General features: G+C 40.8%; 1 protein-coding gene across 1 annotated transcript in view; it reads right to left on the bottom strand.

Annotated features, from left to right (window-relative positions):
- INSC (INSC spindle orientation adaptor protein) overlaps positions 1-15,010 on the bottom strand; it is a 137,719-nt gene that overhangs the window by 94,719 nt on the left and 27,990 nt on the right. The gene's annotated exons all lie outside the window — the stretch shown is intronic.

The following is a 15,010-nucleotide window of genomic DNA, read 5'->3' as shown; positions in this document are numbered from 1 at the left end:
CATGTGCACATGCTGCGGTGACATTGGCATGCCCCAGGCACGGTCTGTCACGGGGGCTAGGTGACACACCTGCTAACACCCATCATTCTAGCAGGTGAATGCTTTTAAAGTGGGAAGATAAAGTCATTCCTAACTTCATTATAATACAGTATCTGCAATACAGCAGGACAGGGTAAAGGTTCCTGATTGCCCTCATCAGAAGGGCATATTCTTTCTTCCAGTTGAGTATGGCACATGATTGACCATACCCTCCAGCATTTTCAGTCCCAGAATTGGGACATTAGGAGGGGTGCACCAAAGCTCTGGCTCGCCCCTGCTGACTCGCACCAGAGTGAATGTCCCAAAGGATGTACTGGGATCCAGACAGAAGCCGTGATTGGCTTCTGTGATCTGGGATGTACCGCTTAAAATGGGACACTTGGGGGGCATGGATTGACTCTGCAATCATTCTCCTGTTGCACTAAGAACCCATTAGTTCAAAAGCATACCAAGTGCAAGTAGATAAATAGGCACTGCTGCAGTGGAAAGGTAAACGGCGTTTCTGTGGGCTCTATCACTCATCACAGTGTTCTAAGCACCAGAAGCAGTTTAGTCATGCTGGCCACATGACCCGGAAAGCTGTCTGTGGACAAACACCAGGTCCCTCAGCCTGAAAGCGAGATGAACGCCACGCCCCGTAGTCACCTTTGACTGGACCTAACCATCCAGGGATCCTTTCCTTTTACCTTTATTGCACAAAGATCTCCACCACCTAGCACCTTCCCCTTTTGAGAAACAACAGCAAGACTTGAAGCTGGGAAACCAGTTAAGCAATGCTGCTCTATTAACCACTACTGTCTCTGGATTTCACTTGAAATGTCTCCTATATTGGTATGATGATTGCCTCTACTTCGGAAACATTGCTTAAGTCCATGTATTTCAGTGGATATACTCCAAGTATGACTAATGTTGGATATCACACCTTATCCAGAAAAAAAGGCAGAAATGTAGAGACAAGAGGAGTGTATTAATGCTTATGACTGCAGAAACAATCTAATTTTCTTCTGAGATGTTGAGAGAAGAGTAATGGGGGTCTTCAAACAGAAATATGCCCCTTGTACCTCTTGACATCATAATAATGGTCACTAGTTTAGACCAGTTTACATTATATAAAGTTGGCGTGTAAAATTGCTCCAAATGTGGCCCCCAACACAATGACCTTGTTGTTAATATTTTCCTTCCTTTATTCCAAGGTCTGCATATGAGAACCCACAAATGTTCTCTAAATGTGACCAATCTACTTACTCATTTAGCCACTCATTCATATAATAACATGGTTTGTTTGGAAATGTTCTCTTTTTTCCTGGAAGCAATATGACTACTTTTCAAAGATGCATCTCTAACAAAGAAATAATACTGAAAATTGAATGTAATAGTGCCGTCTGAACAGCTCTTGTGGTTTAAAATTACATCAAGGACACTTTGCCAGTCAGGGAGTGTCCCATTTCATAGTTCAACATTTCAGAAAGTGTTCAAGTTTTGTCCAGCTTTTTTTTTTTTAAATGAATCTTTCTTCTAAAGTCATTTGTTAATCAGGAAACCGAAATATCTAAGACTTCTATCATTTATCACTTTGCTCCCTCCAGAGTGTGTGTGTGTGTGTGTCAGAAACCAAATTCGTTCATCGAGATAAGGCTCCACTGTTGGAGGCAGTACACCTGCTTGCAAGTTTCCAATGGGCATCTAGTTGCCCAGAGTAAGAACAGGATGTTGGACTAAATCCAGCAAGGATTTTCTTATGTTCTTAAATCAGGGAGGGAAGGAAGTGCAAGGAGGGTGGCAGCTGATGGTATTATTCAGTTGCATTGTGACTTAGTTGACTACTTTTTGTATGGTTTTTGTTTGTTTTTTTCATTTTGATAAGCCATTGCAAATGTTTGATTGCTCTAAACTTCTTGTGTTATCAAACGTGCTCTGAATTGTATACTTCAGGGAATCCAGCATTTCTTTACATCCATCCTATTTTTTTTAATGACCAAAATGACTAGGGGGCAAAAAAAATTATGAAATTGCTAGGAGAAGTGGACATCTCATTCTGCATAATTAACCACAAAGTAGCAAATTGCACAAGTAGCAAACAGCTTGCTTTTAAAACACAGGAACTTGCATTTTCAAAGGAGCATTTCATCTTTTTATTGGATGTTCAATAATCACTATAAACTGCTAATGTAGTCGGTCATAAGGAAACCTGAATATGACACTTTTTTCTGCCTACACATCCATTAGACAACAGCCTAATGATTTTTCCTCTTTCTAGTAAGTTTCACATGGACTCTCTCAGTAATATGAGTTCTCAGATTAAAAGCGCTTCCCCTCACCCCAAATTTATTATTTTCAAATATGCTTCTGTTTTGTCATGAACGTATGTTTGTCTGGGTGACCTACATATGCAAACATTATTCTTATGGTAACAGCTGCTCCCACCTTAAGAAGGAAGAGAGACCCTGGTTCCCATGCCCACATGTGATTAATCACTTCATGAGAAAGGTGTTCTTTCCACCTTGGACCAGTAGTCGTCAGTGGGACAGGGCAGGGTGAAGTGGCATTGCTCACCTGGCTTCCCAACACAGAGGTTACTGCCAGTAACCAAGAGGGAGAGGGGCAAGAAGGTTGGCACTATTCCATTGGTACCAATTAAATAAAATTCAGCTTTCGGTCAGGTTGTTTTCTGCATCTGGCATTGGGGAGAGCACCATCTTTTCCTAGGCAGCAAAATGCTTTAGTCCAACCCAGCTTAGACTGGTACAGACCTATGAGGTCCTGACAGTGAGGTCCAGTTCAGAGGGCCTTCTGGCAGTTCCCTTCCTGTGAGAAGTTAGGTTACAGGGAACCAGGTGGCAGGCCTTCTTGGCAGTGGCACCCGCCCTGTGAAACGCCCTCCCATCAGATGTCAAGGAAATAAACAACTATCTGACTTTTAGAAGACATCTGAAGGCAGCCCTGTTTAGGGAGGTTTTTAATGCTTGGTGTTTTATTGTATTTTTAATATTTTGTTGGAAGCCGCCCAGAGTGGCTGGGGAAACCCAGCCAGATGGGTGGGGTACAAATAAATTTGTTGTTGTTGTTGTTGTTGTTATGAGACTACTATCAAGTGAGTTACTTAGCATCCAAAGCTTACAACTCAACAAGCATTTTTTGTGTGAATTAATCTGAAAGGTTTTCTCACAATCAAGCAGTATGTAAATTTTGTTAAATAAGGCACTAAGAATCATGGGATAATCAAGGATAGTAGTACCATCACTGTGTTTTATAAACTGCAACTAAAACATGAATGTATATTAAGCATTATGGATTGACAAAAAAACTATGACTGTGTAGAAAACAAAACACATTTCCTGAATGCCACGGTCCCTCTTCCAATACATCATCACATTCTCCACATGGAGGGAGCTAAAAACCCATCTACATCTCAGGCCTCCTAATACCTGGAAGCGGTTTCCCACTTTGGCTGTCCTAATTGCATGTTAACAATGTCATCACTTACAGCCCCCAGAACTCTGTGGTGCTGACATGCAGGCTGTCCAGTTAGCTTGAGGTCAGAACCGAGGTAAATAGATTACAAGTATCATGCGCGCACACACACACACTTTCTCAGTGCCTCCACTGGGCAATGTAATGTTTGAATCTGCAGGTGTCAGAACATAGTTAAAAACCTGGTGGAAAGCAATAGCCGTTTGTCTCATTAAAACTGGGGCCTGCAGTGATAATTTGGTATCAAGCGAGCTAGAGTTATATAAATGCATTTATCTCTATCTATCTATCTATCTATCTATCTATCTATCTATCATCTACACACACACACACACAACTATACCTTGTTCAGCATTCTTAAAAACAAACCCCTAACTAGGTTATAGTCAGCATCCTCTAAAAAATCTCATGTTAAAAGGTAGTTTGTTCAGGGCTTTTCGAAAGAGGTGATAAATGCTAGTTCAGTTCAATGCACAGCTTGCAGATACTGGAAACATCTCAAAGTGTGTCCCAATAAACAATGGTGGCATTTCACATTATTTGCAAGCTGTCACTAGTATTTCTCATCCCACAGATGATTAAACCCGATTACTGCTTTTGACATTAACCTGAACATTTCAAAACCAGCACTGAAGTGATCAGAAAACATCTTCACTGCTGAAAAAAGTAGCATGGGAAAACAGACAAATGGAAAAGTCTTAGAGCAATTATCTCTCACAAAAGAGTAAACAGGATGGGGTTTATTATTATTATTCCATAATAATCTTGCATGGTCTTTGCTTTTATTTTCTCATGCTCTTTCCCCTAAAGAAGAAAGTAAGAGAACTTGGCCAACAGGCAGTACTTGTACATTAACAAGGAAAAGACTTAAGCAATAGGTGGAGAAAATCACAGATCTCTGCTAGCTATTCAACATCTGAGCTTAATACAAAGAAGCCACCATTCAGAGAAGCAGATTTAATGACAAATTCAGGACAGCTTTACCAAGAAGCCCCAGTGAAAGCCTGGGACTCTCTCAAAGTGAGAGGCTCACAATCTCAAAACCCTACTCCATTTCCTAGAAAGTGAAAATGACATCTCTCCTCATCAACGGTTTTCCCATCTGCCAATCCTTTATGAGAGCTTATAACATGTTACTAAAATGTATTTAAGAGACACAGAGGAGGGTTGTATGTGATTAAGAAATCTCTTCTCTTCTCTCATATCAGGTAATCTCTCCTATGTGATACCTTAAAGCAGCCCCTGGTCTCTTGTTGATTCCTCACAAATTCTCATAAAAGCAGTCCTGGAAGCTGCTGCCATCACTTTTAGTCCCTTTTAGGGTTGTCAACCAATCAAAGTGGTCAACCAATCAAAGAATGTCTAGCTGATTAACCAATGACTGATTCATTTTTTTAAAAAAACCAAGCATGGCTATTGTGGTTGTTTAAACTCAGTACAAATGCCATCCTTAAATACTGAAGAGAACCAAAATTGCCACTGATTGTTAAAAGGAAAGCCCAACATTCATTTTCTTTTCCACTCCTTTAAGTTCACACCTGAACTTAAATAACCTCAAATTATAAGGCAATTGTGTTCCATAAATTAAAATTGGCACCAACCAACTAAACTTTATTTTGTTTCTGGAATACATTTCTATTCTACCCTTCATCAAAACAGATTTCAGATCAGGGTACAATGTTATGGATTATAAATTAATTAAAACCTAATACAATGCAATAAAGTACTGAGATTAGCAATTATAACAAGAGACAGTAGACAAAATTGTAAAACAGACTAATTATACAAATTAAAATGCTTTAAGCTAAATAAAAATTTCTTAACTTTAGGTTATTGGTAGAGTAAAGTCCGTATAGTTAAAGCTATGGTTTCCCCAGTAGTGATGTATGGAAGTGAGAGCTGGACCATAAAGAAGGCAGATCGCCAAAGAATTGATGCTTTTGAATTATGGTGCTGGAGGAGACTTGAGAGTCCCGTGGACTGCAAGAAGATCAAACCTATCCATTCTTAAGGAAATCAGCCCTGAGTGCTCACTGGAAGGACAGATCGTGAAGCTGAGTCTCCAATACTTTGGCCACCTCATGAGAAGAGAAGACTCCCTGAAAAAGACCATGACGCTGGGAAAGATTGAAGGCACAAGGAGAAGGGGACGACAGAGGACGAGATGGTTGGACAGTGTTCTCGAAGCTACCAGCATGAGTTTGACCAAACTGTGGGAGGCAGTGGAAGACAGGAGTGCCTGGCGTGCTCTGGTCCATGGGGTCACGAAGAGTCGGACACAACTAAACAACAACAACATTATGTGGCAGGTAGCTTTCTTGGATAAAGTTTCGGACAAACTAAAGATCGAAAGAGTCAATGGATTAAATCACACCTCAAAATTGCCAGATAAATGACCCTCTCTCTCAGCTGTTTAAATGTTGCTAAATAGCATATGATTCCATGCAGGTTTCTAGAGTAAAGCTATGATTATATGCATCCCAGTTAACATCTGTGGCCCCATGTTTAAGCACCAGAATGAAACTTCTGGGATAGAAAAAGAAAAAGAAGCTGTGATATTAAAAAAAAATGAGAGAAAAACACTAATCACTACTGGTACCACTAACAAGCTGCTACAACACAAAATGGATGAGTTTAGGAGGGGGGGACCAGTAGTTTTATTATCTATCTCTGCATAGATAACTTCATAATCTTGCTCCAAGGCATGCAGAACTCCCGGAGTCTTGTCCTGGTCAAGGTACTTGGGATGTGCATTTGTAGAGCGCCAGCTACTCAGGCAAGGCTTTTCACAATGCAGCTACAAGTATGCTCAAAGCCTGGGGAAGTAAGGGCAGGAGGCAACACTAAGGTCCTGCACAGATGACAAATCTGTGTGTGATCAACATGGAGTGACAGATAATTAGTGCAGGCCAAAGGCGGTTTGCTGCCAGCCTGAAACAGAGCCCAAACAGCTCCCACATTCTTGCTAGGACCAACACTGTAAAATGCATTCCTGCATCATATACACACCAACTCCTGACCATATATCCTGATTGCAATTAGGGGAGCCTTGGCCAACTCAGCTTCACAATAACAGTTATAAATGAAAGTATCTGCTTTGCCACTTCAAACCATGCCACCTATCCTATGGTGATCCTTTTCCAACGATGCTACAAAGTTACTCCAACCAACCAAGCCGTTCTAGCTACTTGAAGCCTCTCCAGCTTGATTTATAATTGGTCTAAAAGCAGTCACCAGACTTTTTCTACTCCTGAAGAAGGGCAACCAAAAACTTGCATTTACTTTTGGTGTTTTAATATTAGGATTAGATCAATAGCACCCAAATTGTTGCTGTTCTCTGTGCAAAGAAATTGCATAGCATTTTATTGATTCCAGGGAGGTGGGGGGGGGGAGGAAGTGATGGCTGCAAGAAAAGCAGACTGCGTCCTTACTGCAGTGATAAATATAAATCAGTTGAAATACTCAGCCACCTAGCTGTCCATTAAGACAGCAGAAAACGAGAAAATTCTTCCTTTAATTAAAATGTCCAGAGAACATAAGAAAATAGTAAGCATTACTCACGGTAGAACTTCAGGATTGACTCATCCAATCAATGCAAGAGCAGCATATAAGAAGAATCTCAAAAGTTTTAAAGGACAAATAAAATTCACCCAGAGTCTTGAATTTCAGGGCATCTCTTGGCCATATTATATTTCATTTTCAGTCATATTGCATTTCCCTTTTGTGCATCCACAATCTTGCTACAAGTAGCCATGTATCTAATATCTAGATTTATTACCTTTCTGCATTTACTCCATTAATTCATCATTTTTTTTAAAAAAAAGTTCATTTTACTACTTGTGCAGAGTCTGATATTTAGTAGATGTTTCTGCGTCTCAGTGACACTAGAAATACATGAACAACTGTTCTCAATAAATTTGACATTGGAGGTTTTTCTTTTAAAAATGAATCAATACCAGGGCAGTTCAGACTTCTAAGCAGCCATTTGCCTTATGGTGAGAAAAAATAATATTCAGGCAACTGAAAGCCTTTTTTCCAGGGCACAAAGGTAGATACAGACAACTTAACAGGTTAAGGGAGGCCACTGAAAATATTTGTAGACTTTCCTGCTGATCCAGTGTGCTCCTCTTTTGGCAGATACATGAGCATTAGCCCGATTTGTAGGAGGTGGATGGTCTAAACCAGGAGTAGCAAATGTGGTGTCCTAAAGATGTGCTGGACTACAGATTTCATATTTATTGCCCAGCCTCCATGTTGGCTAGCGTGGATGCAACCACAGTCCACAACATCCCAAGGGACCACGCTGACTACCCCTCTTATAAGCAGTAGCCTGTTATTGCCACCTGATTGCTCAGCTGTGCCCACAGAATTCAAGCAGGGTCAAAAACATTCTCCATCTCAAGCCTCATCTCTCGAGTTACAGCTATAGGGAAGCCAAAAGGAAGCCTTTGGAAAGATGTTAGCAGGTACTGAATGATGTCCTCAATGGAAAACCATTTCACACTGAGTGTCCCTTTAAATCTACTTCTGGAGGTGGTGAATGAGAAGCTTTTTATTTATTTACTTCCAAGCAGAAGTTTCCTTGGTCCCAAACTGTGCTTGCAATTTTGAAAAGGTAAGTAAATTGGCTAGTGCTTTGCGCTGAGCTAATATATAAGCCTTAGTTAATACAAGGCAGCCTCTCTGCCATATACAAATGCAGGCCGAAATTGGGCAATTTAGCAAGGCCAGATGTCCAGGTTATTTTATTACCTGCTCATCTCCACTTTTCCCCCCTGAGAATTCAGCCAATATTACTCAGCCCAAGCACTGCTTGCAGGCACTCCAGGGAGGGCTGGCTAATTAAATGAGGGGGTTCCGAAACACAGCTACACCTATCAATTGTATTATTATATTCATTAAAAACAAAGCTTGGGATAGAAATGCCATATTTTATGTGAATTCTTGATTCTTTTTTCCCCCTTGCAGACTGAATATGTAATTTACAAGAAAGGGGACTTGAAGCCTTAAGTGCTTATGGGCTTTATTCAGCTTGCTGTATTGATGGTCCCATTAAGATGATTCCATTTTAGACCCTCAAACGCATTAAAGCCATGACTTACTCACATCCATTTGGCTAATGATACCCTACTCCTCTGAAAGTAAATGACAGCTATTTACAGTAAATTATTCAATTAGATAGGGAGAGAAGTGCTGTGTTCATTTTATATTGTTTGACGTGGCAAAAATAGAAGTGTGCAAGCATGTAGGTGGGGCGTTTTAATCTTACAGAATCAATTGTTTAATCTACAGCCAGAAAGTAAATAAAGATACTTCCACGTGTGGCTGTCAGCATCCAATTACCATAGCAAATATTGTGTTAGATGCTGAAGTGTTATAGGGTCCGTTTGTTTGTCCTTTAATTCTAACCACACAACCCCACAAATAAAATAGGTTTTCGTAGCTTTCGCCAGCTATTACTTAATTAAAAACACATTTTCGAATCCTGTAGCGCATGTCAAATGAAAAGGCCAGGGCATGTTGGAGAAAACGGTGGAAGTTTTATTTGGCTCATGAACCAGAGATCAGAGAAAGTTATTCCCAAGCCATTAGATCAAGGTAGGAAAGTCATGGAGGAAGGGGTTAGAATCAAATTACAAGAGTGATTCTTTAAACTGTGGCCTGCTGATGACCACAGGTCATGGCTTGCTTTCAGAAAGTCTGCAAGAGCACAAATCAAGATAACGGGAAAATGCTGAAGCAATAGCTCCCCTTGGTAGGTAATATGATATTGGGTGAAATTAAAGCTTCAGAGCTCAGCCCACAAAGCAAATCTATGGTGATATTATAAATACCAAGGCCACCATTAGCCATATGCTCATATGCATCAGTAATCAAGTTAAAGGTGGGGTACCAATGACTTTGGGATGCGGGTGGCGCTGTGGGTAAAAGCCTCAGCGCCTAGGGCTTGCCGATCGAAAGGTTGGCGGTTCGAATCCCCGCGTCGGGGTGCGCTCCCGTTGTTCGGTCCCAGCACCTGCCAACCTAGCAGTTCGAAAGCACCCCCGGGTGCAAGTAGATAAATAGGGACTGCTTACTAGCGGGAAGGTAAACGGCGTTTCCGTGTGCAGCTCTGGCTCGCCAGAGCAGCGATGTCACGCTGGCCACAGGACCCAGAAGTGTCTCCGGACAGCGCTGGCCCCCGGCCTCTTGAGTGAGATGGGCGCACAACCCTAGAGTCTGTCAAGACTGGCCCGTACGGGCAGGGGTACCTTTACCTTTTACCAATGACTTTCTGATGAAATTACAACCATCCTAGCTACCATGGGTGTTGAGGCTCTCTGCACTAACATTCTCCACAAAGGTGGATCTCAAGCCATCAGGGATATCATGAGCCCAACAGCACATCTAGTCACAATTTTTTGTCACTTTGTACTTAACCACAAGTCATTAGGAGGTTCAATGTTACCAGTTGTGAACGCAGTTGGGACAAAGGATGTTTATGATGCTATGTGCATTAATTGGCTCACCAGTGCCAGAATAACTGTATTATCATGAGCAACTGAAATGCTGCTGTCAATAATGCAGTTATTAACTATCTGTACTTGCAGTATTTCATATCCCCCTGACCTCACTGCTTACAACCCACCCAAAGAAACCGTGTGTGTGTGTGTGTGTGTGTTATTTGTGACTCAGGATAAGACTTCATGCATGCAAAAGCGTAAACTCTAGTCCATGAAAGCTTATGCCGTAATAAATTTCTTAGTCTTCAAGGTGACACAAACTCTTCATTTGTTTTGGTGAAACATAGTAACACAGATAAACCTCTGTGAAATGATACTATTGTCACACTTGGGCCTCTCTTTATTGGTTTCACACTGGTTTAACCAGCATGCATTTCCCTAGGCAATCCTAGGAACTGTAAATTTAACAATTTTTAGAGCTCACACCAACACCACCTTCTCAGAACTCCCAGCCACTGTTGCCTGGACAGAAGGAAATACTTCTAAACCAATTCAGGTCTATACTGTATGTTGTAAGCAGCTGTACCTGGTGCTGATGCTAAGGAAGGCACAGTTATAGCCTAGGAAATCCTTGTTTCTGCTATCTGGCATATGCTTCATTTAGTAGACATATGACTAAATATTGTGAAGACATATCTTTTTGTCACAACTTTCACTGAGCACCTTGTTATTTCTGATATCCCATTTTTACCTGTTCTCTCTCTCTCTCTCTCTCTCTCTATATATATATATATAATGATAATTTTTTTTGGGGGGGTTGTTTTTATGCCACTTACAGACATTTAAATACTAAATGGTTTAGAAATGTTTTTAAATAAATAAATATCTCAATGTATTCATCCTTGGGACACTTTCTCAATGGGTTGGATCATTTCAATGCTCCACTGCTTTCAGCTATATATATTTGCTAAGAATCTAGCCCTTTTTCAAAGAAGTTTAAGAAGTAAACTTTCTTGTTTCAAGAGTTATTTGACTAGAGCTTTGTGGAATGGACTGTTTTCTTTCAGTCTCTTTAAAACAGATTTTTCCCCTCAGCTTTTCTCTTCGTACAATATCTTCCTTGTTCTCTTTACCGTCATCAGATTAACCATATCCAATATCTGCTGACCTTTCTTTAGCTTAGTAGGAAGTGGCTCACTGTTAGCTTTCTGATATTTGATGATCTTCTAAAACTCCCTTCAGCTTACATTTTACATCAAGCTACCTGCCAGCAAAAATTGCATTGGCTCTGGACCAAATTAGAAAACCACTCTACATCTAGTAGCATTTTCACATCAATGAATGTGTTTGGAGTGCTATAGAGGAAACGCTAACTGGGATGGGTGGAATGACTAAATGAAATTCAGACTCACTCTCATATTTCATTAATTTAAAACGCAGCAAACAATTGGCATCTTGTATTTAAATCATGACATTAAAATGAGAGCCACTGAGGACAACATAAGATCTACACCATAGGCTTAGAGCTCAGCCGGTGCACATTTAAGTTACGCTGCTTTCCTCAAAGAATCCTGGGAACTGTGCTGGGAATTGCAGTTTTGTGGGCAGAGTACTAATTCCTAAGATTCATTGGAGGAAGTGAGTTTGATGTGCTTCAAATGTATGGCGGGGACTGGCATATAATATTTGCTTCTGCTGAAATAGAATCCTAGGGTTGGCTTTGTTGGCCAAACTAGGGATGGCTAGATAAAAAACGGGACCTTTGATAGTTCTGTAGAAGAGGGGATTTCTGCAGATATAATCTGTCATGCAAGCTACACCTGCTGAAATTCCCTCTTCTACACACCCATTAAAAGTGAGGATCCTGAGTTTCTGGATCATATACTCGCTCTGTCATTCCAAAGAACACAGATGTGGCTCTGTGAAAAAGGATTAAGAGTCTGCCTTAAGCTTTGACTTTATTGAGTGTGAATCTGTTATTGTCCCTTTAAGAGAAGTCAAAGGGAACTCTGAGGAAAGGCGAGGAACACAGGTTCCAGGATATGTTAAGAGTTCAGAAAGCGTCTGGCAGATTGTGTAGGCCTTTTCTGAGTTTGATAATGTTTTTAACATTAAAGGTTCGATTTTCTCCATCTCTCTGCTCTGGTGTGCAGCGCAAACATGTGCATGTTGCAGGTTTATTGGACTCTAAAATCCTCTGCATGCATCCATAAAAATGCAAAGTCTATAAAGCCTTAAGAGTGCTTTTTCCTCAGCTAATTTACGTAAGATCCTTCCAAGGCTAATACTTCCATTATACCTATGTTCGGCAGTTTGCACTTCTCCATGGTGAGATTAGTTTTTTCGTAATAGCTTATCAACTTCTGCATTAGACAGTTCTAAAGTATAAATAGAAATAGAGAGATATTTTAACAAACATACTCAAAAAATGTAGAAGATGGGGGGGGATCCTAAACACAGACTTAAGTGGCATTAAACACACTGGGACTTACATCTGAGTAAGCCTGCAGAGGATTTGAATTGTCACTTTCTATATCACCTTTAAAAATGTTTGAAAGGCTCTATTCCTGTTCCTGATTTCTCAGAAATTGCATTGTTCCAATATCATTCTCTTCCGAGATTATCCCTGGTAGCAAGATAAAGGAATTTTCCAGCCTCATGGGATATCAACGGCATGAGGTTTCTTCCACATATTGAAACAGTATGAATCTGGTATAAGAGAGTAGACTTACTAAGAAGAGTAACAAAGTCATTTATTAGAGGAAGTACATAACTTAGCTAGACAAGTTTCAAGTTCTAAGCTAAACTAACCAAGCTTGTCCCTTTTGTTCTTTTGAATGTGTCTCAAGAAGACCTCACTGCTTTGAAAGAGAAGCATGGAAGGGAGGCAGAAGTTGGAGAGAGGATGCAGCCTGAAAATCAGTTTAAGATCAAAGGATATAGAGGCAAGCACAGAGAACAGAGGTACAGAGGTAGTCTAGGGATCTGGTGATCCCTTACTCTATCTGTTCTAACCCCATGCAAACCCCTTTCTGCAAGCTGAGTTGCACCTAAGCTTCCAAACCCACAGTGTTTCTTTTATTTAAAAAAATACATATTTTTTTGCTGCAAGCAAGATGTGATGTATAAAAATATACCTTCCTCTCTTTTTTGTTACTGCATTCAAAATATTCCCAAGTAGTCAGGGTGTGTGATCTTCCCTTATTACGTTCCCTGTTACATAACATTACTTAGAATGGGTCTCATCCTTGGACATTTCCACTTGGACCTTGGACATGTCCATCCTTGGATATTTCCTTTGTCCTGAATTAGTCAGGACTCTGCCGCAGATAACATCACATTACTACTCTCTTACAGAAAGCTTCACACCATGCAGCACAGGGAGAAAAATATAGGTTTATAATTTCTAAACAGACTTCACTCATTGGAGCTTTAGGAGTCAAACTAATAATTACATTAGCTATGTTTCTGTGCCTTCAAGTGCAGTGGCTTTTATAAAAAAAAACATAAATTGCCAACAAGGGGGAATGCTATCTGGGTTGATGCGCACACACACCACTGCCCCTACAATTTTCATTAGAGGAAAAACTCCCTTTTGTTTCAGTGTCTCATTCCAATCTAGATTGGGACGATCACCGGGGGGAAGTGTAAACACCCCTACTAAGACTAGAGTACTGAACAGGATTGGAGTCCGCAATTTGTGTGGATTTTTTTTAAGACAAACACCAAAATCCTGCACTTAAAGGCAGTCAATGTAACATCTAGTTTGGCCCCAAGTCTCTCTCCTGTTGTTGAATGTAGTTAAAGTTTAAAGTTTTGTTTTTCATGAGGCATTAATAAATTGTTCCTTTGCAGTGAATTAATGGAGGAAAAAATGGCAAGGTTCCTATTTCTACATAGTGAGAGGTCCCTGAGCCCATCGCACTGACTGTCTCTACTGAGGTCATCACTCTCATTTGCAAAATAGCTCATTTTTGCTGTTCTTGGTTGCCAAATAAAATGCAGACAAAATACCATCAATGTGGGGAAGAGAGACAAGAAGGAAGAGAATCTGGATACAGAATGGACCAAAATGTAAGTAGCTCTCCTCACTGAAAAGAACGTACTTCACAGAGACTTGCTGTCCTCTACACAGGTACCTGAGCCACTTTCAGAAACTGGAGTAGTGCCTACAAAGTGTCAGCCACAGCTCCTTAGTAGGCAGCTGACAGCTAGTACAACTAGGCACATTTTGTTTTTTCATTTTACTCTTCTCTCAGAGTGCCTGACAAATATCCTTTCCTGATACATAAAACATAGAGCATGCATCAGTGTTTTTATATATGCTGGAAGCCACCCAGAGTGGCTGGGGCAGCCCAGTCAGATGGGCAGGGTACAAGTAAATTTTTGTTGTTGTTTTACTCACAGACATCAACACTCAGCCCGGAAGCTGCCAACAATTTCTACACACACTGAAAATTCTGGTCAGTAGGCATGAGGAAATGGCAAGGGGGTGTGTGTTTATTTTAAAAAAAAATCAGTCAGAGAAGGTCTGATTAATAAGAGAGAGACTGAAATGAGGAAAGATGGAGGAAGAGACTCTATACTGTCCTGAAATTGCAAAGGTGCTGGGAAAAGTCTCCTTCCTCTTCCCCACATTCTTTGCTTACTTAGTTACTTTCTGGTTTGAAGCAAGCCGTAGCTTGCCAATCAATGCATCTCAACCAACAAGTTGTGGTTTGCACTTGACCTCTAGGATCAAACTCTAGTTTGCAATCTTGGTTTGAGGTTAAGCACCAAACATCATCTGCTGGTTGGCATGCAATAACAAACTATGGTTTAAAGGTAAAGGTAAAGGGACCCCTGACCATTAGGTCCAGTCATGGCCAACTCTGGGGCTGCGGCGCTCATCTCGTTTTATTGGCCAAGGGAGCCGGCGTACAGCTTCTGGGTCATGTGGCCAGCATGACTAAGCCGCTTCTGGCGAAACCAGAGCAGCGCACGGAAACACGGTTTACCTTCCCGCCGGAGCGGTACCTATTGATCTACTTGCACTTTGACGTGCTTTCGAACTGTAG

The sequence above is a fragment of the Podarcis muralis genome, chromosome 1 (genome assembly GCF_964188315.1).
Source record: "Podarcis muralis chromosome 1, rPodMur119.hap1.1, whole genome shotgun sequence".
Taxonomy (NCBI): domain Eukaryota; kingdom Metazoa; phylum Chordata; class Lepidosauria; order Squamata; family Lacertidae; genus Podarcis; species Podarcis muralis.
The sequence above is the reverse complement of the archived record's forward strand: the minus strand, read 5'-3'. Positions and strand labels throughout refer to the sequence as shown.